This window comes from Dendrobates tinctorius, unplaced genomic scaffold (assembly GCF_039654945.1).
Source record: "Dendrobates tinctorius isolate UK_male_01 unplaced genomic scaffold, ASM3965494v1 ptg000070l, whole genome shotgun sequence".
Classification (NCBI taxonomy): domain Eukaryota; kingdom Metazoa; phylum Chordata; class Amphibia; order Anura; family Dendrobatidae; genus Dendrobates; species Dendrobates tinctorius.
In genome coordinates this window covers 9287095-9314217 of record NW_027361738.1, presented here as the reverse complement: position 1 = coordinate 9314217, position 27123 = coordinate 9287095, and positions in this window count along the sequence as shown.

Sequence of the window (27123 nt, the reverse complement as noted above, 5' to 3'; positions counted from 1 at the left end):
ACCGGCAAAAGTACACCAGCGCATGGCCAGCGTACCCAATGCTAAATATAGGGTACGCTGATTGCATGCAGCGTCATGCGACCATAGGAGGATCTGACTGGAGGGGGCGCAGCTGGGGGCGGAGCTTAGCGGCAGCTGAGCGCTGCGCCTGGTAACACAAGTCTGAAAGTAGCCTTAGATAACATTTTAAAGACTTTCTATACTAAGGATACCATACACGGTAAATACAATTGGAAAATTGCTGTACATTAGTGATGAGCGAGTATACTCATTGCTCGGGTGTCCTCAGAGTATTTTGGCATGCTCTGAGATTTAGTTTTCGTCGACTCAATTGCATGATTTGCAGCTGCTGGCCAGCCTGAATACATGTGGAGATTCCCTAACAAACAGGCATTCCTCACATGTATTCAGCCTGTCCAGCAGCCACAAATCATGCAGCTGCGCGGACAGAAACTAAATCTCCGAGCACGCCAAAATACTTGGAGGTCACCCGAGCAATGAGTATACTCGCTCATCACTACTGCACATCAAAGTCTTTCATATACAACTCTTCACAATATTTATCTTGTCTAATTGTTCCTATTAGGGCTTGTGCACATGACCATATTTTCGGTCCGAGTGCAATCCGACAAAACATCAGATGGCACTAGGAGCAATGTTATTCTATAGGGCAATTCACATGACCGATTTGGATCCGATTATAACATCGCACTCAGTCATGCAAGTCAATGAGTCCCTGCAAAACATAGGATGTCATCTGAGTGCGGTCCGATTTTCACAGACTGTTTTGTTATACATGTTTATTTCCTTCATGTGTATTTAAACAATGCAAAAAAAAAGAAAAAAAGGCAAATTGGATATAATTTCACACTAAACCCCAAAAATGGGCTGGACAAAATTGTTGGCACTTTCAACTTAATATTTAGTTGCACATTCTTTGAAATAAATAACTAAACTTAATCATTTCCTATATCCATCAACAAGCTTCTTACACCTCTCAACAGGAATTTTTGACCACTCTTCTTTTGCAAACTGCTCCAGGTCTCAATTTTAAGATCTCTTCACAGGTGTTCAATGGGATTTAGATCCGGACTCCTTGTTGGTCACTTCAGAACTCTCCAGCACTTTGTTCCCATCCATTTCCGGGTGCTTCTTGAAGTATATTTGGGGCCATTGTCTACATGGAGACCCATGACCTAGGACACACACCCAGCTTTATGACACTGGTCAATACATTTGGACCCAAAATCTTTTGGTTATCTTCAGATTTCATAATGCCTTGCACACAGTGAAGGCACCCAGTGCCAGAGGCAGCAAAATAACCCCAAAATAAATTTGAACCTCCACCATATTTAACTGTAGGTACTGTGTGGCAAATTGTTGGATTTCAATATGGCAAACTCTTCTTCCCATGAATGATAAGCCAATGCCAGAAGGTTGTTCCCCTCTCGCCGTTGAAATAAACAAGAGCATTGGACGAAACGGTGCACTGAGCATCTTGGCCACACCAAGGGTACACTAAGCACCCTAATAAGTATTGTTGTTTAAACTTTAGTTTCAGCAGAACGGAGGCAGCGATTGGATCATCAAGAAATGTTCTTGCTTATCTTTTTTTCTCAATTAAAAATGCAAATGACCCAAAAACTGCAGCTGAAATTGATGCATTTTTTGTGCTAATTTATTTTTATCTCCATGGGGAAAAACTGCAGTTAAAATGCTGAAAGATTTTACATACAGTGGTTTGTTTGTTTTTTTTATAAATAAAGATCTACAGATCAAAGACTGAAAGAAAATAAAAGTATGAAATTTTATTCATTTTGCTGTTACTGTAAAACACTATATTCTTTCTGCATGAGAAAAGGCACAGAAAAAAAGTACATCAAAATCGCTACATGTGAGCAAGCCTTAATGTGCAATTTTAATAGGGGCTATACTCCCTTTAAAATAATTAGGCAAATATTACAGTTAATAAGACATTGAAAACTACTGAACATTGGATGCATGTAATATTCTAAAGAAATCTCTGTCTTTAAGCACAGACAGTATGAATCCCTTACTATCATGCACTAAAGCAAAGAATGCACATTTTTCATGGTAGATGGTTTAGATTATAAATAACAGTAATATGTTATCGGTGTGGGATTATTTCATATCATTATGAGGCTATGTATGGATCTCAAGTAATATACAAACCTGTATAAAAGTACATTTCTCAAATCTGCACCTCCATTACTTTTTCTGCGCAGAAAAAGCAGACAAATGCAATAATTGGTAAAGATGGCATTTTGCCCTTAATGGCGATCTATTTCATTCAGCAACCTCCAGCTAATAGGATTGTTATTTACTTCTTTCAGGAAAAGTACTGAATAGTGTGAAATGCGCTAGTCAATACAGTTGGATAGCTAGATAAATAATACTTATACTGTTTTCTGACAAATCCATCTGGATGAAAAATCTAAATAACACAGAGCTATTGTCAGCTTGCTGACCCGGAAAATGTCATTCCACAGGAAAGTATGTCCACGATGTGAAAGCCTAAAAATGGTATAATACTGGAGAAATGCTATGTTTATTACATGTAAGAAGCTAAATCTGATTGGTGAAGTGCACTAGTCAGACGCCTAATATGGATGTAGAAACATTTTTTGGAAGATATACTAATAAATAAATTCACTACATTTATTATGTTTTATTCACTTGTGGAAAATGTCAAGAAAAGGAAAAGAGTCTAAGTGAAGTTGTGAAATGCGCCAGTTTGTTAACAACACTATTTTGTTCATTTTAAATGAAGCTTTGAGGTGGTGTAAGAAAGAGATAAGTTCCTCAAAACCCCACAAAAAAATAATTTTTTTTGCTAAAAAAATCATTTTGCTACATTTATGCTGCAGTCTAATACGTTCAGCTCAATTAGGCAAATTTTTCTTGCATTGTAATACTGCAATTTGTTCCAGCAGTGACATTTTATAGCACATTTATCGTGCTACAGTTGTGCCTTAAACCCCCCTCCCCCCAAAAAATTATTAGGTTATGAATAGCATTGCTAAATTGATACTGCGGTCTTATACGCCAATTTGAAGTGGGCAAATTTTGCTGGCATTGTAATTCTGCATATGTTCAGCAGTGAGATTTTATACAGCATGTATTTGTGCTAGAGTTGGCCTCAAACCCCCCAAAACAAAAAATTGTTTGCTAAAAAAATCGCATTGCTATATTTATGCTGCTGTCTTATACGTCCATCTGTAGTAGCAAATTTTACTGGCATTGTAATACTGTCTGTAACGCTTGCTCAACAGAGATATATCATACATAATTAAATATGGCCAAAACACTTGGTAAGGAACGGGGAAGTGGATGCGATGCTGATGGTGTGCACAGACGCCGAGGGGTGAGCAAGGTGAAACTGTGCCTGCTGCGAGAGTCCAACAAACACACTTAATGTCAATCTTGCTTCCTGTCCCACTTTATAGGGGACGCGGAACACCACTCTTGAAGCCAGACCAGTGTGAAAAAGCTGTTGGATGGAGAGCAGATAATGCTTCCAGTCACTTTGCAAGCACCACCCTGTCTGCCACACAGTCCAGTCTCAGTAGCCGTGATTATGGACCACATAATCCACACCCTGATTTTCCTTCCTCCCACCATGCCGAGTGCCTGGAGACAAGTAATCCCACACTTGGACACTCCAAAGAGCTGTTCACATATCCATTTATAGATTCTGGTCTCTCGCCCTGCCCGTTTCAACTGGGACATTAGGAGATTGCATATAGCGATTCTAAAATATTTGAGCAGCCACGCTCACAAGAAGGCCATGGGGGTAAAATGCAATTACTATTGCAAGAGCTGGATGATGATGACACCCAATTGCCAGCAACTGGTGTTGTTACGTCAGCAAGTTAGGAGGAGGACTAGGGTGCGGAAGTGGAAGACGAGATGGTGGACGATGAATTCACTGACTCAATCTGGGAAGGGCACATGCAGAGTGAGGACAGCAGGTGCACAGGGGGATGGATCTAAAACACCACAACAGGCAGGAAGAGGTAGTGGGGTGACCAGAGACACAAGGCGGGCAACTATTCCCCAGAGCTCCAACACGGGTGAAGTTGCTAAACCAAGGTTTAGGTGTTCATGAGTGTGGCGCTTTTTTAAAGACAATCCAGTTAATTTATAAAGGCCATTTGCAACTTCTGGCATGCCAGCATCAACAGGGGCAGCACAACTACCAGCTTGACCACCACCAGCATGCTCAGGCACATGAAAGCAAAGCACCCGACTACTTGGGCCGAATGCCAGAGTCCAGAAACAGTGTCAGTGGGTGACATCACTGCCACTTCCCTTGTACATGACCTAGGTGAATATGACTCCCACCCTACAGCTGTCGTTGCACACCTGCAACCACCATCAGCAACCACGTCAATGCCTTTCAAGTGTTCAATTGTCCCTATCCCAGTCCTTGGAACGCAAGTGTAAATATGCAGCCATCCACCCACAGGTTACAATACTAAACGGCCACATTTCCAGACTGCTTGCCCTGGAAATGTAGTCGCTTAGGCTTGTGGAGATGGAAGCCTTCCGCAACCTTATGGCAGCCGCCATCCCTAAGTACTCAGTCCCCAGCTATCATTATTTTTCCTGGTGTGCTGTCCTTGCCTTACACAAGCACATGTCCCATAACATCAGCCGTGCTCTGACCAATGCTGTAACTGGGAAGGTCCACTTAATCTCAAACACCTGGACAAGTGCTTGCGGACAGGGATGCTACATTTCCCTGACGGTAATCTTTTTGAGAAGAAATAATTCTGTACATAATAATTCTGTACATATGTTATATGCTGTTCATAAGTGGTCATCTGATATTATATATTGCACTATATATATATATATACTGTATATATATATACACATATATACATAATTACATTTTACACCACAATCACTTTTTTACTTTGGCTCATACTTGTCACCAGGATAATAAGTATATTTATTTTAGTGTATTTTTGCATGCTTAGCACTGTTTAAGTCTGTATATAATTATTCTCAGTCTTTATCAGACTATTCTAAAACAGCTGTCTCCTTTAATTAATACCAAATGCCTGCAATTTTATACTTGCCCTTCATTTTCATTGGTGTGCTCACTTTGCCCACTTCAGATCGGGTCTTCAGGGTGATGTGTCTCTGAGCCTCACTTCCCCCCGCCAGCTCCGTGACGTGTCTGCTGTGGGCGGACAGTAGTGATGTCGGATGTCGATCCTTGTCTCCTGATACTGAGCATGGGGAATTCAATCGTGAAAAGAATACAATCACATTTTCCCCACAAAAATGTTATTTTATCCCCAAATTTTGCATTTTCATAAGGGTAGTAGGAGAAATTGCACCATACAGTTTGTAGTGCAATTTCTCCTGAGTACGCCGATAAACAATATGAGGGAGAAAACTACTGTTCGTGTGCACGGCAGGGCTCGGAAGGGAAGAAGCATCATTTGACTTTTTGAATGTAAAATTTCCTCATTAGAGGATGTCGTGTCCCATTTGGAGAGCCCCTGATGTGCCTAAACAGTGGAAACCCCCCACAAGTGACCCCATTTTGGAAACTTGACCCCTCAAGGAATGTATTTAGATGTGTGGTGAGCACCTTGATCCCTCAGGAGCATCACAGAAGTTTATAACGTTGAGCCGTGGAAATAAAAAATCAAGTGAAAATTGCAAACTGCCATAGTAGTGACCAGTATGCTGTAGTGGCCAGTACGTTGTAGTGACCAGTATGTTGTAGTGACCTTTACGTTGCAGTCACAAGTATGTTATGCCCAGCCCGTACTTCTGGAGATATCCACCCATAAGTTAGGTATGCTCTCATTGCTTCAGAAATGCCAAACATGTGGACACTATATATGGTTTTCATGCACTGTGGAATTCAGAAGGGAGGGGGCATTTGGATTTGGGAGCAGAGAATTTGTTGAATTTCTTTTGAAGGGAGAGGAGCCATTTTGCTTTTCCAGAGCCTTTGTATTACCTGTAACGTGGAAGCCCCCTATATTTCTGTTAACAGATAACAGTCCTGAGTGGGGTCTAGCTTTTTTTGTGGATTGAGTGGAAGCTTTTATTGGGAACATTTTACATAGCGCATGGGATCACATTTATCCGGCACTCTACACTGAGCACGTACTCTCAGGTTTCCATCTAAATCTCCAAGTGACATGATTTAGATGAAACTTCTGAGGGATCCATTCACTATACTAAGGCAACAGACTCTGTCTGGCCTCTGTTCAGTGGTGTCATTCTTTTCAGAAGTGCATAAAACTTTGGCAGATGGCACTTTTATGCAATCCTAAAAAGACGGATATCGCCGGATCACAGATCAGATGGCATACACTGTGCCTCCATCTGCCTCATTATAAGGAATCTTCTGTCGAGGGTTCCATCTGAATCACGTATTTCAGAGATTTACACGGAAACTCCGGTGTAAGCGCTCAGAGCAGAGCGCAGGATAAACGTGTGCTGAGCCTAACTAAGATCTTTGGGAGGCAGTATGAAAAAGTCAACAGCAAGTGAGGAATTGGTTTTATTTATTTTTTACGCCGCTCCTTGTATGGTTTATGTGATCAGGCAACTTTATTCTTCTGGTCGATGCGATTACAGCAATACCAGATTTATATCGGGTTTTTATATTTGGCTGCTGTCACACACTAAAAGATGTTTTTTACTGCAAAAACTAGTTTTTTGCATCACCATATTTTGAGAGCTATCATTTTTCTGTATTTTGTCTCACAGAGACAGTTTGTTTTTTGTAGGAGAAGTTGACATTTTTATTGGCACCATTTTCAGACATGACTTTTTTTAATCTCTTTGTATTCTGATTTTTGGGAGGCAGAATGATCAAAAACTAGCAATTCAAGAATTTTTTGGGGGGTTATGTCATTCCATGTGTGTTAAAATTGATATGGCAGTGTTATTCTTCAGATCAGGACTATTAAAGCGATACCTCATCTATATAGTTTTTGTTTATGTTTTGACACTTTACACGATAAAAACAATGTTACAGAAAAAAGTACCTAGTTTTGCATTGCTTTATTCTGAGAGTTATAACTTTTTTATTTTTCCACTGATGTAGCTGTATGGCAGGTTTTTTTTTGCGACAAGATGCTGTTTTCAGCGGTCCCATGTTTATTTATATCCGTCTTTTTTTATCACGTTTATTCCACTTTTTGTTCAGCGGTATTACGAGAAAGCATTGTTTTTTGTCTTGTTTTTTATGGTGTTCACTAAAGGGGTTAACTAGTGGGACAGTGCTTTAGCTCAGATCGTTCTGGACGCAGCGATAACATATATGTGTACTTTTATTAATTTTTGTTTTTTTCATATAAATATTAATGGGTACAATATCTTTTAATTTTTTCAACTATATATACAGTTGAAACCAGAAGTTTACATACGCTATATAAAAGACACATGTGCATGTTTTTCTCAATGAAATCAGAATATACCCTGTCCCGTTTTAGGTCACTTAGGATTACCATAATTATTATTATTATTATTATTATTTATATAGCACCATTGATTCCATGGTGCTGTACATGAGAAGGGGTAACATACAAAATACAGATATCACTTACAGTAAACAAACTAACAATCACAGACTGATATAAAGGGGAGAGAGGACCCTGCCCTTTCGGGCTTACATTCTTACAGGATGGTGGGGAAGGAGACAGTAGGTTGGGGGGGCAGCAGCTCCAGTGATGGTGAGGTGGCAGCTCCAGTAGTGGTGAGGAGGCAGCGGGGATCATTGCAGGCTGTAAGCTTTCCTGTAGAGATGGGTTTTCAGGTTCCGTCTTAAGGATCCGATTGTGGTTGATAGTCGGACGTGTTGGGGCAAAGAATTCCAAAGGATGGGGACTATTCAGGAGAAGTCTTGGAGGCGGTTGGGTGAGGAGAGAATAAGTGTGGAGGAGAGAAGGAGGTCTTGGGATGACTGGAGATTACGTGAGGGAAGGTATCAGGAGATTAGTTCAGAGACATAAGCGGGAGACAGGTTATAGATGGTCTTGTAGGTCAGTATGAGTAATTTGAATTGGATACGATGAGGGAATGGGAGCCAGTGAAGAGATTTGCAGAGGGGAGAAGCGGAGGAATAGCGAGGAGAGAGATGAATTAGTCAGGCGGCAGAGTTAAGGATGGACTGGAGAGGTGCAAGGGCGCTAGCAGGGAGACCACAGAAAAGGATGTTGCAATAGTCGAGGTGGGAGATGATGAGGGCATGTACAAGCATTTTAGTAGAATGAGGGTTGAGGAAGGGACGGATTCTGGAAATATTTTTGAGTTGGAGGCGACAGGAGGTGGAGAGAGCTTGGATTATTAATAGTTGCTAAATGCCAGAATAATGAGAGAGAGAATATTTTAAAGCATTTTATTACTTACTGCAAAGTCAAAAGTTTAAATACATTTCATTAGTATTTGGTACCATTGCTCTTAAACTGAATGACTTGGGTCAAACATTTGGAATACCCTTCCACAAGCTTTTCACAATAATTGGTCAGAATTTTGGCCCATATACTGGTGCTTCTCCCAAAATTAGAATATCATCAAAAAGTTAATTTATTTCAGTTCTTCAATACAATATATATATATATATATATATTGTCACATGCACCGTCCTGTGTGACACGGCCAGCAGGCCGATAACTGATGCAACAGGACACAGCACGTGTAATTGTCCAGTGTGACGCAGCCCGCAGCCTGGTAACTAATACAACCAGACAAGGGGATAGGGAAAACCTGGGTAACAATAACAATGGTGGCCCTGCGATAGGGAACGGGGAAGTGGAGACCTCCTGCCCTCCCCTGAGTCAGTGTCTCTACACTCCTAACGTTCCCTAGGCCGGTTCCGCACAGGGCGCCGATCAGGAAACTAAAAACCCTGACTCGCCCTGCACCTAAACCCTACTAGGGAATTGGTCGGTGCGGAAACTAATCCCACCACTGCACTAAACACACATAAGCAAAAGTGACAAAACAGGGGAACACCACTTAGCTTTTCTCTGCTGCTTACGCTCTCAGCAACAGAGCCCATCACCTGCGTGCATCTTTTCCTCCATCGAGTCCAACATCTGGGTGCACTGTCCAGCAACGGGGTTCAGCACCTAAGTGCAGCTTCAGCAAAAGAGTCCAGCAACTGAGTGCAGCTCTACACCATAGCTGCCACTCCACCAAGCTTTCCACAAACTCCTCGCTGACACCATAGCTGCCACTCCAGGACTCTGACTGTTGTCCTGGACTCTTCTCAGCACCATAGTGCAGCCTTGGAGCAAACAGAGTCCACGCCTGCGTGCAGCTTTCCAGAAACAGAGTCCAGCAAATGAATCCTGCTTTTCTGCCAAAGAGTCCAACATTTTGAGTCCAGCTTTCTGCAAGCGAGTCCAGCATCCTGAGTGCAGCTCTACACCATAGCTGCCACTCCACCAAGCAATGCCAGCCCTCCTTGTAGACACCATAGCTGACACTCCACAATCCAAGCCAGCCCTCCTTGCAGACATCATAGATGCTACTCCAGCACTCTGACTGGGCTGACAGTGACTCTCCTTCAGCTCTATTCTTTACCCAGGCTTGCTTGAAAATGAGGAACTTATCACCAACAGTGATTAACACACCTGATACTCTTTTATAGAGCAATCACACCTGTTTCATAATAACATGCACAAACTAAGGTAACCAGAGTGCAATGACCCTAATGGCCACCGGGGGGAAAACTACAACTGAAATCACCACAGTGCAATTACCCTAATGGCCACCTGGGGCAAAACCACCTTTGGCACACAGCCAAAGGAAAAAAAAAGGTTACTTTGTGCATTTAATCTGTCAGATCCAACCTGGATCGTGACATATATACAGTATTTATACAGTGTATATATATATATATATATATATATACACAGAGTGGGCCATGCATAAGGATACACCTAAATAAAATGGGAATAGTTGGTGATAACAACTTCCTGTTTGTTGCACATTAGTATATGGGAGGGGGAAAACTTTTCAAGATGGGTGGGTGCCTATGGCAGCCATTTTGAAGTTGGCCATTTTGGATCCAACTTTTTTTTTCCAACAAGAAGAGAGTCATGTGACTCAAACTTATTGAGAACTTCACAAGAAGAACAATGGTGTGCTTGGTTTTTAACATAACGTTATTATTTAATGAGTTATTTACAAGTTTCTCTTTCTTTTCAGCCATTGACATGTCACAGAGGTTAACACGTCAGGAGCGGATAGAAATTGTCTTGATGTATGTGAACACAGTACATGGGTCATTGCAGCAGATTTCAATGCAAGACACCCTATGCAAGAAAACTGTCACCATTCCCATTTTATTTAGGTGCATCCATATAAATGGCCCACCCAAAAAAAGTTTGTATACTGTAAATATATATATATATATATATATATATATACACATACTGACCATACATTTGTTACAGGGTATTAAGTATAACATTACTGTTAATGTGTATTTTGGGCATGCACATAGATTGAGGTTTTAATACATCTCTTCTAACTTTTTATTGCATGGAAATATTTGTGACTGATTTATTGCTTTGGACCATCAGGTCATATAGGAAACTGTCCGCTCGCTTTCCTTGTCAGCATTACCTTGCAGAATATCATTTTATCATTGATAGTGCATTTCCCTTGCTATTAAACCTTCTATATTAACAGGTCACAAATGGCCCAGGGAGAAGAAATACACTTCTGTTCTCTGTCTTACCAGATAGTCTGTGCTACATGACCCATGTGCTGGGCTATAATGTTAGATCATTTTTGTTTTGAAGTATATATACAAGCTTGTATGGCCACAGAGGCACAGAACAAATCTGTAAGAGCTCTGAATCACCCAGAAGGCCAGCTTTCCCTCTAGGATGGACTCAGACTAGTATCACATCATGATGGTTGCAATACAGCCAAGATGCAGTTAAACCATCAAAGGACAAGTTGGCTGTTTATTCAGAACTGTAAGTAAATATATTATTACACTAATAGAGCATTATGTTAAAAAAATATTACAAATTCTATAATTACATAAAAAAGTGAAATCTACTAACAGCACAGTCAATTTATAGGGTATTCTTTTTTCCATATATAAAGCTAGAATTATTTAAGAATATGTATACATTAGCACCTTTTTTATTGTTCTATCTAAAAATATAAAGGAACTTTCCAAAAATACTTCATGCAAAAATGTTTTACCACTTTTAACTTGCAGCTTCTATGCATACCAATGTATCATCATGGTTACAGTGCGAGCCAAAAGAAGAAGCAAAAACCAGCTCTATTGCGACCGCATACCTTGTGCTGTGATCAGTGGAGACTTGCTGGCAGCTGACTCACGCCGTGACGAATAGGTGCTCAACCCGAAGGAAGTGGGTCCTGGATGTAAACGATAGAAAACACGAGGGTGGCACTCCCCAGGTGCCTGAACCCGTTGAAGCGTCTGCCTGCAGGAATCCCACTCCCCAGCTCCTTCATTTACATTGTATGCCTAAGGAATAATGTTCACCTGAGATATTTACGTGCATTGGAGTGAAATCCTCATTTCTTCTATCATCTGCATCACCATGGCGTTAGGCGTTGGGTTCCTGCGGCGGTTCAGCAGGAATCCAGTGCCTCACATTCTGCGGTCTCCCATTGTCTTTCGACCGCAGAGGAGATTACTCAGCAATCCCGGCTTCCCAGACACTCTGCCCAGACCTGCTCTGTGGGGCTGGCTATTGCTGCCACCTTTGGGTCAGCAATGGCAATGAAGGCTGCTCAGCAGCAAATCCAGAGGCTAAGTCCTCGCGCCGCTCCACTGAGCATACTCACGAGACGATATCCCATTGGAGATCGGGAGCCACATGTCCAGGTCCTTCTCCAGATCTGATTGGTCCATCTCAGGGATCTGGAAGCTTCCGGAAGGTCCTGGCTATAAAAGGTTTGCATGGCCGCTTGGCCATGCACTAGTATAGTCTCTAGTTGCCTACTGTGTGAATGATGATGGATGCATGAACCTGCAAATGACTCATTAAGATCCCCTCCCGCTGATATTACGAGTGTGTACAGGGACTTAGGCTTAGAGCCAGTGCCAGCCAGTGGCAAGCCACAGCAGCATCATCAACAGTGCTAGCGTCCGACAGTGCACCTGCTACCGAGCATTGTCGATTAGCGGCAGTGTCTGTTGCCGTGCTGCAGTCTGCAGCTCCCCTTGGCATCCACAGTAGCAACGCCGCACGCACGGTAGGTCTAGACGGACGCTGACCCTCTGCCTAGGGTTCAGCTCCTGTGACCAGATACCGTGCGTGCCCTTCTCTGAAACCTGTGGCGTTAACAGGCTCAGCCTTTTGTGTTTAACACATAGGCATCTCTGTGAATTAACAGAGATTGCTCAGCGCACCCGGGTGATGTTCAACCCGCGTGCGTCATACCGCCATATTGTATGTCCGCCATTATCTAGCAGCAGTGTTTACACCTTCTGCACGGTGGACCCCGGGCGGCGAACGCACTTTACGTTATTTTATATTTAGTGCGTTCCGGCGTCCCTAACACCATGGTTACAGATTCCAAGCCTTTCATCAATTGAGGTACAGAAATTGTAATAAAAAACTGACCTTTAACCTCTTATTAAATTCTAAACTGAAATATCAACAATTCTTCTAAAAGGAAAGGATGTGAAATTATCACTAAAGACTTACATGTATCATTGCAGGTCAGTTCTCATCATTTACCTGCTACCTAAAATTCAAAAAATCAGACTACACCAACAGGAAGACCCATTAGATCAGGTAGAGGCAATTATCTGGAAAACGTAAATAGATTCATTGATGCTGAACTCCAGCCTCTGGTGGAATCTTTAACCTCGCATAACAAGAACACTACTGATTTTCTTAAAAAAATAGACTGACTTCACATTGATGCCAATACTTTTTTAGTGACATGCGATGTTAAGTCTCTGCATACCAATATCTGCAAATACTGACGGGATACTGGCTACCCAATTCTTTTTTCAGACCTCATCTGTCTCACCTGGAATGATGAAATTTATTATCAAGGTACTACAATTCACCTTATCTTACAATTTATTTCTATTGAAGTGGTCCTTCTTTCTGCAGATCTAAAGAACTGCTATGGGGGCATCATTTGCACTGGCCTATGCTAATTTGTTCCTTGGGCTATGGGAGAGGGACCTCTTCCTGTCAGATCAGTGTGCATCAATGAACTTTGTCCTCTTTTGGAGATGGTACTTTGATGACAATTTCCTGATCTGACAGGATTCTGTTGAGTGCCTTCATACTTTCATGTCTACTCTGAATTGAAACAACTATAACATTCATCTTACCTACCATTTTGACCAGGAGTCCATCAAGTTCCTGGATGTTTTGGTTAAGAGGGACATTCACATTTGCCTGCAGACTGACCTCTTTTGGAAGACCATGATGGTGAATATGTTTTTACATGTTTCTTCCTCTCATACTCTGGCCATGATCAGATGCATTTCTGTAGGTCTATTTTTACTAAAGTACTCAGGAGAATCTGCTCAAATGAAGCAGATTTTGAGCATCAAGCCATGGAGCTCAAGACAAGATTTTTGAACAGTGTAGTCATCATTCCGTAACAAGAGCACATAACAGAGCCAGACATGCATCGCATCATGATGTATTTTATTATAGCAATTCTAAAACATCCAACAACTGTATCTGGATCATTACGCAACATCATGGCCAAACTGACTTGATGCACTCTAGTTTGGAGAAATCTTAGCCTACTCTAATGGCCAATCCCATATTTTCTGCCCTTATTCACATTGAGGTCAGCTGACACTAGGTGAGGCTTTAATACTAGAGACAGAATAGGACCGTCCTGATTAGGCACACCTTGTTGCGGTTGGATGGCTTTTACCACTTTTTTTTTATCAAAATAGCGTTAACTAAGTACCCTATGTTATTTAAATGTACTATTACTATTTTCCTATTTACTTACTACTTGGTATATGCTCATTTTGTTTGTTTTTTTCTTGGGTTTTATTTAGCTTCATGTAGCAGATTACCAACTAAAATGTGTTAACCTGGTTTTTACCTCATAATAATAATAATCTTTATATAGCGATAACATATTCCGCAGCACTTTACACACATTAGCATCGCTGTCCCTGATGGGGCTCACAATCTAAATTCCCTATCAGTATGTCTGTGGAATATGGGAGGAAACTGTAGTACCCGGAGAAAACCCACGCAAACACGGGGAGAGCATACAAACTCCTTGCAGATGTTGTCCTTGGTGGGATTTGAACCCAAGACCCCAGTGCTGCAAGGCTGCAGTGCTAACCACTGAGCCATTGTGCTGCCCTATGAAGGGTTTGCCTTGCTCTGGATCAACATTGCAGGAGAATAGGCTGAACTGGATATACCTTTTCCTAAAATAATACCATATAATGTATGACAACATGTTTGTTATCCTACAAGATGAAATGAAATACTAGCTGAGCTTTCCCCCTTCTACGGATGTTTTCGCATAGAGTCAAGAAGCAACTTTGAAAAATTTGTCACAAAATTTTAAGGATTCATAGCTTTCACAGAAGTGTCGGACAACTATGGAGTATGCCAGTGTTTGTACTAATATTCTACTTTTCTAATTTAAAGGGGAGCTGACAAACTGCTGTCAATCATTCCAGCAGCAACACCCACAGTGGTGTGTTTAACATCTCAATGTGTGCAGGCAAAGCAGGGAGGAGGTGAAGGGATTTCTTCTTCTTTTCCTTGTTACAATGTCAATTGTACCACTGTGGAAAGGATACCAGCCTGCTGTTGTAATAATTTACACCAGTCTCAGTTAAGTCAAGGTATCTCTACACCTACATTAATTATCTGTTTTAAACATATTGAAGGATCATACAGCCCCTTGAAGAGGTAAATCCTCCTATCAGGATTCCTTTAATACTTTGAATCTATTAAAGGGGTTATATGTCTTAATTTTTTTTTCTAGTCCATAGACAGATGTACTTTGACTAGTCGTTCCAGTGCCGCCTCTACAGTATATTGTTACGCCATGATTTGTTGAGATGGCTGTAGCAGTGACGTTATGTTGATGTCACGTGACCAATGCAAGTAATCACAGTCATGATTTAGAGGTAGAATAAACAAAATGATCTTTTACACTAGTTTTCATTAGAATACAGCTCTATAACCATTTGTGAGGTGCTTGCCTTGTTCTAAAGACTATTGGGCCAATGCACCTAGACTGGAATCCACGGCTCTAAGGGATACAGACTTTTTCCAGCATGGAGCACCAGTTACTTTTATATTTTTCATGTGTTTTATTAGATATTTGCTTGCTGTCTTTTATTAGAGATTTGCTTGCTCATCAATCCAGCCTCAGGAATCAATGTTGTTTTTGTTAGGCAAAGAAATTAATTGTGGATAAATATAAGGATAAGCATTGAGTAACTAAATGTTCATATGCATCATATGTCCTAGGAAGAATATAATTGGGAGAGTTACTGGTATTAAGAATGGTTTGTCTAGTTTGACCATAGTCGAAATAACAATGTGCAATATCAATTAGCAGCTTGTAAAGCAGGGATCCCAAACCTGGAGCTTAGGAGCCACATGTGGCTTGCGATCTCATGAATTGTGGCTCACAGCTGTCTGCTAGCTTGGTGTATTAGTTCCTGGTCTAGCAAAGAGCTATGAAGAGCACATCTCAAAATGGTGAATTTTGGGAGTAGTCCGGCACAGAAGAGGAGATCTGGATGCACATATACTGGTCACAGGGGTTCAGAGATAATTTAAAGATGGTACACTCGAGACAGGATAATACTGTGGGGAGGAGGACCCCCATATAGTGATTGGGCCGGAACCAAGGGGACCGCCATCAGTGTTATTGAAGGAATCACATCAGGAGGATTACAAAGGGAGACATGCGACTGAGGTTGTCAGGGCAACAGGGGGCGGGGCTAGGGTAAAAGGAGCAGGGGACGCGCTGAAGTGGCAGTTGGGGAAGAGAGGGAGTGAAGGCAAGACGCAGGGTGACTTGCAGGGGCACCGAGAGGAGCCTGAGAGGAAAAAGCAACCGATTGACCGACAAGAGAGACGTGAGAGACTGTGCCCAGAGACTGCTCCCCGCTCCCGTTTTGAGAGATTTACCCCCGCTTACCCCCGCCTTGAAGGGAGAGGAACGATACCTCCGGTTGTGGCCGTGAGTACTGGTAACCAGGCCTCAGAGACCTGGGCCCTTCCCCCCTGCCTTCCCCCATCACGCCGACCCGGCCATCATCGGCCTCAAGATACGCCACATTGTCACAGGCGGGATAAAAGGCTCGCTACCCTGGCTTAGGAAGAGACTCCTTGATAAAGGACGGCTACAGGCCTTTCTGGGGAACTGCGTCATCACCGCGCGCCACCTCCAACATTCACTTCAGGGCCCGTTGAGCCCCAACGGCACTGCTTTCTTCAGGGCCTGTTGCGCCCCAGCGGCAGTGTTTTCTTCAGGGCCTGTTGCGCCCCAGCGGCAGCGTTTTCTTCAGGGCCTGTTGCGCCCCAGCGGCAGCGGATTCTTCAGGGTCTGTTACGCCCCAGCGGCAGCGTTACCTTCAGGGCCTGTAGCGCCCCAACGTCCCTGTTTCCTTCAGGGCCTGTTGCGCCCCAGCGGCAGTGTTTCCCTCAGGGCCTGTTACGCCCCAGCGGCAGCAATACCTTCAGGGCCTGTTGCGCCCCAAAGTCCCCGTTTCCTTCAGGGCCTGTTGCGCCCCAACGTCCTCGTTTTCTTCAGGGCTTGTTGCGCCCCAACGGTATTATTTTCTTCAGGGCCTGTTGCCCCCACCGACGTCACTTTCCTCAGGACAGCCGCCTCAGCGATCTCAACGCGGCCACGCTACTGAACCCCGCAGTCCCTGGAAGGCTAAGTGAAACTATATTTGTTTAAGTTTGTTGAGTCCCTGCGTGGACTGTTGGTGTTATTTCTTTACCCTTGTTTTGTTCAGCCTAGCCCATCGGCTAGAGTTATAAAAACGTGATTTCAAAAACCACCATTCGTCTAGTGTCTCGTCACTGCATCCTGCGAACCTGTCCGACCCTACACTTGGCGTAGTCAGCAGGATGCAGTCTCCGAGCATAGACGGTGGTGGCGCAGGTCAGGGGGAGGCTGTAGAATCTGTAAATAATGAGGGCCCCTGTACTAGCATTTCATTGAGGGCCATGCTGAACAACCTGCCTAGATTTTCCGGCTCCAATACTATGCTATGGAGCTGGACAGAGCGAATGCGGGGGCTCTTTCGGATGCACCCAATGACCCCTGACCTGGAAGCTGAAGTGGCACTCATGGCCCTAGACGAGGAGGTGCAGAGGTCAGTGATGTTGAAACCTCCGGGGCACCGCAACACTTTTGAAAAGGTGTTGCAGATAGTGGAACAGACCCAGGGAGATCCCACTGATGTGGGAGAGTTAAGGACCCGTCTGTTTAGTCGGATGCAGGCAGAGGGGGAGACGATTACTCAGTATATGAATGTGCTCCAAGAATTGCATACGGCTATTGAAAGAAAAGACGGGGTAGGGGTAGGACCTGTTGACATTACCCTACATGACCTACTGGTGACTGGACTGCGAGATCCACTGATAAAACAGGCATTACGGGAACAGATCAGAATGAATCCCCAAATAGATTTTTCAGAAGTGGGAAGTCAGGCACGGGTTTGGGAGCAAGAGCAGGGGATGGCGGTCCCCGTGGGTAAGGTCCGAGGTGTGGAGGCCTCCTCGAACACAGTTGAGGAACCCTAGTGGGTGGAGAAGATGAAGCGAGAATTGAAAAATATTAAGAGCGAGTTGGCTGAAGTAAAGAGAAGAACTGAACCAGAAAATGGACGACCCAGTGTTAATCCCGGTCCCTGGGGGTCACGTTCTCCGCGGGGTGGTCAAATTATACCGGCCCGGTGTTATGAGTGTGGAGAACCAGGCCACTTCGCCCGAGAGTGTCCGCGGCGTGGGAGATACCCACCCCTGCGGCCATTAAACTAAAGGGCTCCGGGCTGGGGGGATGCCGCTCGGAGCCGAAAACCACAACTAGGGGTGGTGGAAGTCCCGAAGATTTGATAGCAAATTGTCCGGTAGTTTGGGCAGAAGTAGAGGGCCGGGCCATCCGGTGTCTGGTGGACACGGGGTCACAAGTAACCACTATGCCCGCAGCATACTTTCAACGAAACTTTCCAGAGGCAGCAAGGCCTCAGTGGGGACCCATGATTAGACTAGTAGCTGCTAACCAACTGCCGGTCCCGGTTGCCGGGGTAGTGTGGGTGCAGATGACGTTGTGCGGTAAACCCCTCGGCTGCAGAGAGGTGGTGCTGACTCAAGGAGAAGCTGATCAACGACACCCCATCACCCTAGGCATGAATATTTTAAAAGAGTTTGGTAACCTGTTGCTTAATGATCCCACACAAAGGACACTGAAGCAGTGGGGTTCTCGCACAGCTCAGGGACAGGTATTCCAGCAGCTGGTGCGAGGTGCGCGGGTGCATCGGGACTGCCAGGAGGGTGAGGCTCTGGGTAAGGTCATCGCGTCAGCAGCACCCCTGCTTGTGCTGCCTCCTGGACAGACAGTGCTTGCCCTGCCAATTCAGGCCCCGATACCTTTGGAGGGCGTAGAGGTGCAGGTGGAGCCGTGTCCCTCAGAGCACTTATCTCCTGGCATACTGGTGGCCCGTTCCCTCGCTACGGTGCGAAAAGGAACCGTCCTGGTCCGCTGCATTAACCTTGAAGACTGAGATACCATTCTGAAAGCCCGGACTGTACTGGCCAAACTAGTAAAACCTTTAGAAGAAGTGCTGCCCGCTCCTGCGGTTCAATTACGAGTACACCCTGAGGATCCTTGGGAGGTAACAATACGAACCTTGCAGGCCCACGAAGTCTCGACACAAGAGAAGGGCCGAAATATTTTGGAGCAGATGCGGGCCGAGCTTTCTGGATTAACTGCGGCCCAACTTTCACAAGTCAAAGCATTACTGGGACACTACCCATGAAGTATTTGCTAGTCATGAGGACGACTTTGGGTGTACCACCGCCATCACTCATGAGATCCCCACAGCAGGAGCGGCCCCTATCCGAGAACGATATCGACAGATCCCGCCACAACTCTATCAAGAGGTGAAAACTTTGCTGGCTCAGATGCTGCAAAAAGGGGTGATACGGGAAAGTCAAAGCCCTTGGGCGGCCCCCATCGTGTTGGTCCGGAAGAAAGATGGTACACTACGATTCTGTGTGGATTATCGTAAATTGAATGCTTGCACTATTAAAGACTCATACCCACTGCCCCGCATTGAAGAATCTCTGTCTGCATTGGGCAAAGCAACATATTTTTCGACCCTGGACTTGGCCAGTGGGTACTGGCAGGTGCCCATATCAGAAGAGGACAGAGCTAAGACGGCGTTCATAATGCCCATGGGACTGTTTGAGTTTAATCGAATGCCATTCAGGCTGGCCAACGCCCCCGGGACATTTCAGCGATTGATGGAGCGATGTCTAGGGGATCTCAATTTTGAGGCCACATTGATCTACCTGGACGACATCATTGTCTATGCCGCCTCCTTCGAGGACCACCTGAAGCGGTTGGGACAGGTACTCAGCCGGCTGCAAAAGTACGGGTTGAAGGTGAAGCCTCAGAAATGCCACCTATTTCGCTCTCAGATTGAGTATCTGGGTCATGTCGTTTTCGGCAGAGGGTGTGAGGCCATCCCGGGAGAAGATTGCTGCTATCCAGGAATGGCCTACCCCCGAGACGGTGAAAGACGTGCAGGCTTTTCTGGGGTTAGCTGGATATTACCGTTGTTTCGTAAAGAATTTTGCATGTCGAGCTCGAGCCCTGCATGACCTGCTAAAGGAGGCTCCCGCTGGGGCCAATGGGCGAAAAATCCAGTGGCAACACCCTCAGGAAGAGGCCTTCCGAGATCTCAAGGCAGCACTCTCGGATGCCCCAGTGTTGGCTTATGCGGATTTCTCTCAGCCGTTCATCCTGCACACTGACGGGAGTCTTCACGGTCTAGGGGCTGTGTTGTCACAGGTTCAGGATGGCCGGGAGAGGGTGATCGCATATGGAAGCTGTTCACTCCATGACTCCGAGCGTAACCCTGACAATTACAGCTCTTTTAAGCTCGAACTCCTCGCAGTGGTGTGGGCTATGACGGAGAGATTCGCAGAGTACCTAGTGGGCTCCGAGGTGGTAGTGCGAACTGACAACAACCCACTGGCTCATTTGGAAAACGCCAAGTTGGGGGCTTTGGAGCAGCGATGGGTGACCCGAATGGCGAAATACAATTACAAGATTATTTACAAAAGAGGGGCCGAGAATGTTCATGCAGATGCTCTCTCTAGGATTCAACATACAACTCCCGGACAGAATCGAGACGAAGAATGAGAAGGAGAGGAAATACCGTTCGCTCTTACCTCTGCCGTGCTCACCAATGTTGATGCAAAAGTATCTTCCCCAGAGGCCCACAGGGGCATCCTGGAACAATCTCGTGATAAGTGGATACAACAGCAACAAGAAGATCAAGAAGTTGGACTTCTCCGGACATGGGTCGCCGCTGGTCAATTACCCACTGATACTCAACGACAAGCTTTGACCCAAGACCTGTCGCTGATGCTGCGACAATGGGAGAGATTGATTATCCGAAAGGGACTACTGTACCGTAAAATCACTTCGCAAACAACCTCAACGACTGTTTGGCAGGTGGTTACACCCGGAGCACAACTACACGAACTGGCTCGAGAGGCTCACGAAAAAGGGGCCCACTTTGGAGTCAAAAAGACTTTGCAATGGTTACAACAGAAAGTTTATCACCCACGCTTGTCGGCTGTTGTGGACGAAGTCTGCCGTACCTGCCGCTTATGTGAATTGGCCAAACCGCCTGCTCAGAGGGCCGCAACACAGACGATTGTGACTTCAGAACCCTTTGAGCTCCTGACGGTGGATTATCTGCACATTGGTCCCGCATTCCAGGGATACGAACACTGCCTCGTCATGGTGGATCATTTTACTAAGTTCGCTGTGGTAACTCCTACTCGAGACCAGACCGAGGAGTCAGCCGCCTCCGCAATTTGCAGAAACTTTATACAAGTGTACGGCTGTCCTCAACGTATACATTCCGACCAGGGAGCATGTTTTTTGGGGAAAGTTATGGAGGAACTACATCATCTTTATGGGATTGATAAATCCCGGACCACACCGTATCACCCGCAAGGAAATGGGGCTTGTGAGTGATTTAATCGGACATTGATTCAAATGCTACGCACTCTGGAGAGTGACAAGAAAGCTCGTTGGCCCGAATATGTTTCTGAATTAGTGTGGGTTTATAATAATCGGGTACATCGAGTAACGGGCTATACTCCTTATTTCCTGCTGTTCGGACGAGAGGGTAAAGGGATCACGGAGGTAGAGTTGGACCCCGAAGAGCCTCGGCCCTGGACCGGAGTGTCGTCTTGGGTCCGAAATCATCGCCACAGGTTGCAAACTCTTCACCAAATTGTACATACCAAACTTCAAGACTGGGAACACCCAGGGAAAAATACAACCTCCCCTCCTCATCTCCAAAGCGGGGACCGAGTGCTTGTACTAGATCAACGCCCCCAGAATAAACTGGAGTCACGTTGGGAAGAGAATCCTTATCGGGTACTACGCCGTATCCATCCAGAAGGACCTGTGTACGAAATACGGCCCGAGCAGGATGAAACACTGCCCACCCGCATTGTGCATCGTAATATGTTACGCCCGTGTATTTCCACTGACCCGAAGCAACTGGAACCTGTCCCGAAGACATCCGAACCGGAGTCCATATGCTGGGACTCGGACGACGAGGATTTCCCTCCAGTTCCCAAAGGCCCTTCACCCAATAATGAGCCCGTTGACACAATTAACCCACCGGCATCATGCAGTCCACCGACGTCCACCACCCCAGAAGATTCCACCCCAGTCAAACTTAGACGCTCCGAGCGGTCAACAGCCGGCAAACCCCCCGAACGGTATAAACAAGACCAGTTTGTATGGCAACGAATATTGACACCTTTACAGGCCAATCTCAATAGACTAACTCCCTTGCCCGAGGACTGGCGAGCTTACAGGGTGGGGGAATGTGGGGAGGAGGACCCCCATATAGTGATTGGGCCGGAACCAAGGGGACCGCCATCAGAGTTATTGAAGGAATCACATCAGGAGGATTACAAAGGGAGACATGCGACTGAGGTTGTCAGGGCAACAGGGGGCGGGGCTAGGGTAAAAGGAGCAGGGGACGCGCTGAAGTGGCAGTTGGGGAAGAGAGGGAGTGAAGGCAAGATGCAGGGTGACTTGCAGGGGCACCGAGAGGAGCCTGAGAGGAAAAAGCAACCGATTGACCGACAAGAGAGACGTGAGAGACTGTGCCCAGAGACTGCTCCCCGCTCCCGTTCTGAGAGATTTACCCCTGCTTACCCCCGCCTTGAAGGGAGAGGAACGATACCTCCGGTTGTGGCCGTGAGTACTGGTAACCAGGCCTCAGAGACCTGGGCCCTTCCCCCCTGCCTTCCCCATCACGCCGACCCGGCCATCATCGGCCTCAAGATACGCCACATTGTCACAGGCAGGATAAAAGGCTTGCTACCCTGGCTTAGGAAGAGACTCCTTGATAAAGGACGGCTACAGGCCTTTCTGGGGAACTGCGTCATCACCGCGCGCCACCTCCAACATTCACTTCAGGGCCCGTTGAGCCCCAACGGCACTGCTTTCTTCAGGGCCTGTTGCGCCCCAGCGGCAGCGTTTTCTTCAGGGCCTGTTGCGCCCCAGCGGCAGCGTTTTCTTCAGGGCCTGTTGCGCCCCAGCAGCAGCGGATTCTTCAGGGCCTGTTACGCCCCAGCGGCAGCGTTACCTTCAGGGCCTGTAGCGCCCCAACGTCCCCGTTTCCTTCAGGGCCTGTTGAGCCCCAGCGGCAGTGTTTCCCTCAGGGCCTGTTACGCCCCAGCGGCAGCAATACCTTCAGGGCCTGTTGCGCCCCAATGTCCCCGTTTCCTTCAGGGCCTGTTGCGCCCCAACATCCTCGTTTTCTTCAGGGCTTGTTGCGCCCCAACGGTATTATTTTCTTCAGGGCCTGTTGCCCCCACCGACGTCACTTTCCTCAGGACAGCCGCCTCAGCGATCTCAACACGGCCACGCTACTGAACCCCGCAGTCCCTGGAAGGCTAAGTGAAACTATATTTGTTTAAGTTTGTTGAGTCCCTGCGTGGACTGTTGGTGTTATTTCTTTACCCTTGTTTTGTTCAGCCTAGCCCATCGGCTAGAGTTATAAAAACGTGATTTCAAAAACCACCATTTGTCTAGTGTCTCGTCACTGCATCCTGCGAACCTGTCCGACCCTACAATACTACCGGTCAGATGAAGTGCTTGAAGCTGGATACGACAGTGTGGTGGGAGTGCTTGATGGGAGAATACTGAAAGGGGAATTGTGGGAACTCTTGGATCTTGGTATACTGCTTCTGTGGAAAAGCTTTGGCTGTCATTACACCCATAATATGGCCTTTGGTTGCCACTAATGTGAGGGAGTGTTGGAGCGAGATGTGGCTCGCAACCATCTCTCAAAGCTGAACATGACTCGTGACCCTCTCTCAGAGCTGGATGTGGCTCTCAAGGTTAGAAAGGTTGGGGACCACTGTTCTAAAGCATACTGTCAAGTGTTAAAGGACGGTTCACGCACATCTAATTTCATCAGCACAGATTCTACCCCTAAATCCAGTTGAAATCCCTACTCTATGCCAGTAAATTGAGCTTCTGGTACCTCTTTCACACTCCGTTCAGAAAAAATGTTGCAAAAATAAGTAGCAAACTGCTTATTCCAACGGATTCCACATGAAAAAGTCAGCGGATTAGCCGCATAACACTAATCCATGTGCAGACCCAAGGCACTGCAAACTGCACATCCATGAAAGAAAATCAGTTATTTCTGCCATGGATCTTGTAGTAAAATATTTGTCCGATTTGCATCTTGTGAATATACCCTAAATTCGCAACCTAAGATATGGCTGCAAAAAGAGTTGTGAATCTGTGGAATAATCTAGCTCTCTTCTTTGGTGAAGGATATATCTATTCCCAACAAATGAATGTACGTGACTTTAAGATAACATTTCTTGTATAACATCACCCTAATTAAAAATTTAATGAACAAAGCTTCCCAATCTGAAATATTTTTTACTATTAGATAAAAATCTGGTTCTCACTCATGAAAATAGTTATGCTTTACCCATATTCAGAAAATCAGTAACCTGGTGTAAAATGCAGACAAAAGCATAAGTTAAATTAAAGATAAAAACTAAACAGGTAAAAGTTTATTGCATCAGTTCATGTATATAAACTTTGCCAGTAAGAGCTAAGCTAACTTGTAAACTAATTTAATTATGGGACAAATATTGCGAGACGATACACCATGCACAAGTATAAAAAATGTTTGCATGTGTTAACACTCTATAAAAAGCAAAAATAAATATCAAAGGAAAGTATAAAGGAAAACATGAATGAGAAGCTGACAAACTACAGTATTAGATCCGTTACTGCAACTTAAAAATATCATATAAGAGGAGAAGAACTGAATCAGAATAGAATCTCAACTTTAAAAATATTTCCATATTTACATTATTAGCTTGTAAATGGAAATTATTTTTTTAAATGTTGGAGAAGTGTTTACATTTATTTTTTTCTTAATTCTGGATAAGATAATTGTATTTTACATCAGTAACCTCATCATATTGTCTTGTTGGACAGTTTGTTGAAAGTGTACATTTCTTTTTTTAATAAAATATTTATTTTTAATCAATTTGTTCATTTTTTGAAACCACAATTAAAAATAAATATCCTGCAGTAAATAAATTAGCAGCATAGTACATGAACATGAAAATAATATACGGTACTTAGTTAACATGTTTTTGATAAAAAAAATGGGACAGGAGTTTTTTAAAAAGATTTAAAAAATAAATCAGTAAAGTAAAAAAAAATGTACAAGCATACTTACCGTAACTATGTCTGGCCCATTCATAGACAATAAATGTCTGAGTAGTCTGTGTTGTAGTCTACAGTGATGTTCTGAAATGTCACCACATAGTAGAGCAGCTGCACTTGATCATCAGACACAGCTGGACTCTCCATAGAGAAGGTAGTGACAAACTTTTACTGCCTCTGCCTTCTCGCTCGCTGTATGCACAGTGCTGATCAAGCACTGTGTATGCAATGCTGTCGTTGTCTGAGCTACCGAAACCAGCAGTCATGTGTATCTAGAGAGGGAGCAGGAGTAGCTGAGTTCTAGGATACCAAGTCATCTCTGATATGCAGCAAAGAGGCTACATTTCTACTGTAACTGGGGCTAATATATCAGCCCTAGTTATCTGGGAAATCAAGGGAAAAAAGTATTTAAATAATGAAATGCTCCCTAAATGCCTTTTATGACCTTATGAGGGGCACAATATGTGAAATAAATAAATTAAGAAAAAAGTAGGTAAAAAATAAATGGAACATTAAAAAAGCCAATGTCAATCCAAATAGCTGTTACTAGCCCCACTCCTGTCAGAAAATAAGCGTATTCCATATATAAAAATAATTGTTTCTGAAAGGGGAATACATTTTTAATTATATTTCAGTGGATCTTTGTGGCCGTAAAAAAAAAATGGGAAAAACGGACATGTATTTCTTTTATTTTCCCAATGAGATCACCCCATGTTGGCAAAAAAGGAGAGTAGTGCAATGATAGTGTCACGATCCATGCTGGATTGTGACAGATAAAAGCACATGTAACCTTTTTTTTTCCTTTAAGCTGGTTGCTTAAAGTTAGTTTTGCCCCCGGTGGCCATTAGGGTCATTACACAGTGGTGTCTTTAGTTCTAGTTTTGCCCCCCCGGTGGTGGCTAGTATTATTACACGGGAATCACTAGCAGGTGTGATTGCTCTGGCTGTTGCCTATAAAGGAGAGTCAGGTGGTCTCACTCACTGTTGGTGATATTGGTCATTTCCAACCATCCTTGGTGGAGGAAGGAGCCAGAGAAGAGTTCCTTGCAGCTCAGTCAGAGTCCTGGTGTGGCAGGAGCAACAGTGAGGAGTTCCTTGCAGCTCTGACAAAGCTTTGGTGAAGAAGCAGCTATTCAGGAGGAAAGCTGCACTCAGGTGCTGGACTCTGTTGCTGGGAGCAATAGCAACAGAGCAAAGCTAAGTGGTTTTTCCCTGTTTGTAACTTTCCTTATGTGTGTTTTAGTGCAGTGGTGGGATTAGTTTCTGCACCGTCCAATTCACTAGAAAGGGATAGGTGCAGGGCGAGCTAGGGTTTTTTAGGTATCCTGCTCGTCGCCAGGTGCGGAACCTGCCTAGGGACGTTCAGGAGTGCAGAGACACTGACTCAGGGGAGTGCAGGAGGTCTCCACGTCCCCATTCCCTATTGCAGGGCCCTCCATTGTATCGGTTTTCCTGGAGTTTCCCTTATCTCTGTAAATTCGCCCTGCTGGAGGCGGTGTATCCAAATACACGTGTAACTATTGAAATTCGCCTGCTGGAGGCGGTGTATCTGGCTGCACATTTCATTGTTTAAATTCGCCCTGCTGGAGGCGGTGTATCCAGGATCACGGGTGTCATAGAAATTCTCCCTGCTGGAGGCGGAGTATCCAGTCACCCGTGACATCACAGATAGAAAAAATGAAGTCCCGTGTATCACAAAAAAATGCAAACATTATTTGAATATTTGAATGAGAAGAAAATGTTACATCTCTTTAACCTTGTCCATAAAAGAAAATGTGGCTGGTCAGGAAATGGGGAGGATGGGAAGTGTTGGGGTAAATGGCTTGGTCTTGAAATGGTTAAGAACATTTTAAAACAACAGAAACACTGAACAATTTAGAATTATTATTGCAGTCTTTATTGACCAATGAATTTTTGAATGACGCTTTCATATACATTCAATTCATACACCATAACCTTGGAGTGCAAAGAAATATTGAGCGTGAAAAAAACAGGTGTCAATAAAAAAAAATTAAAAATAAAGCAGTTAAAACAATATCAGTATGTTTGTATTATTATTATTATTATTTTTTTTTTACAAGAGAATGAATCCAAGGTGGTAAACTTGTGATT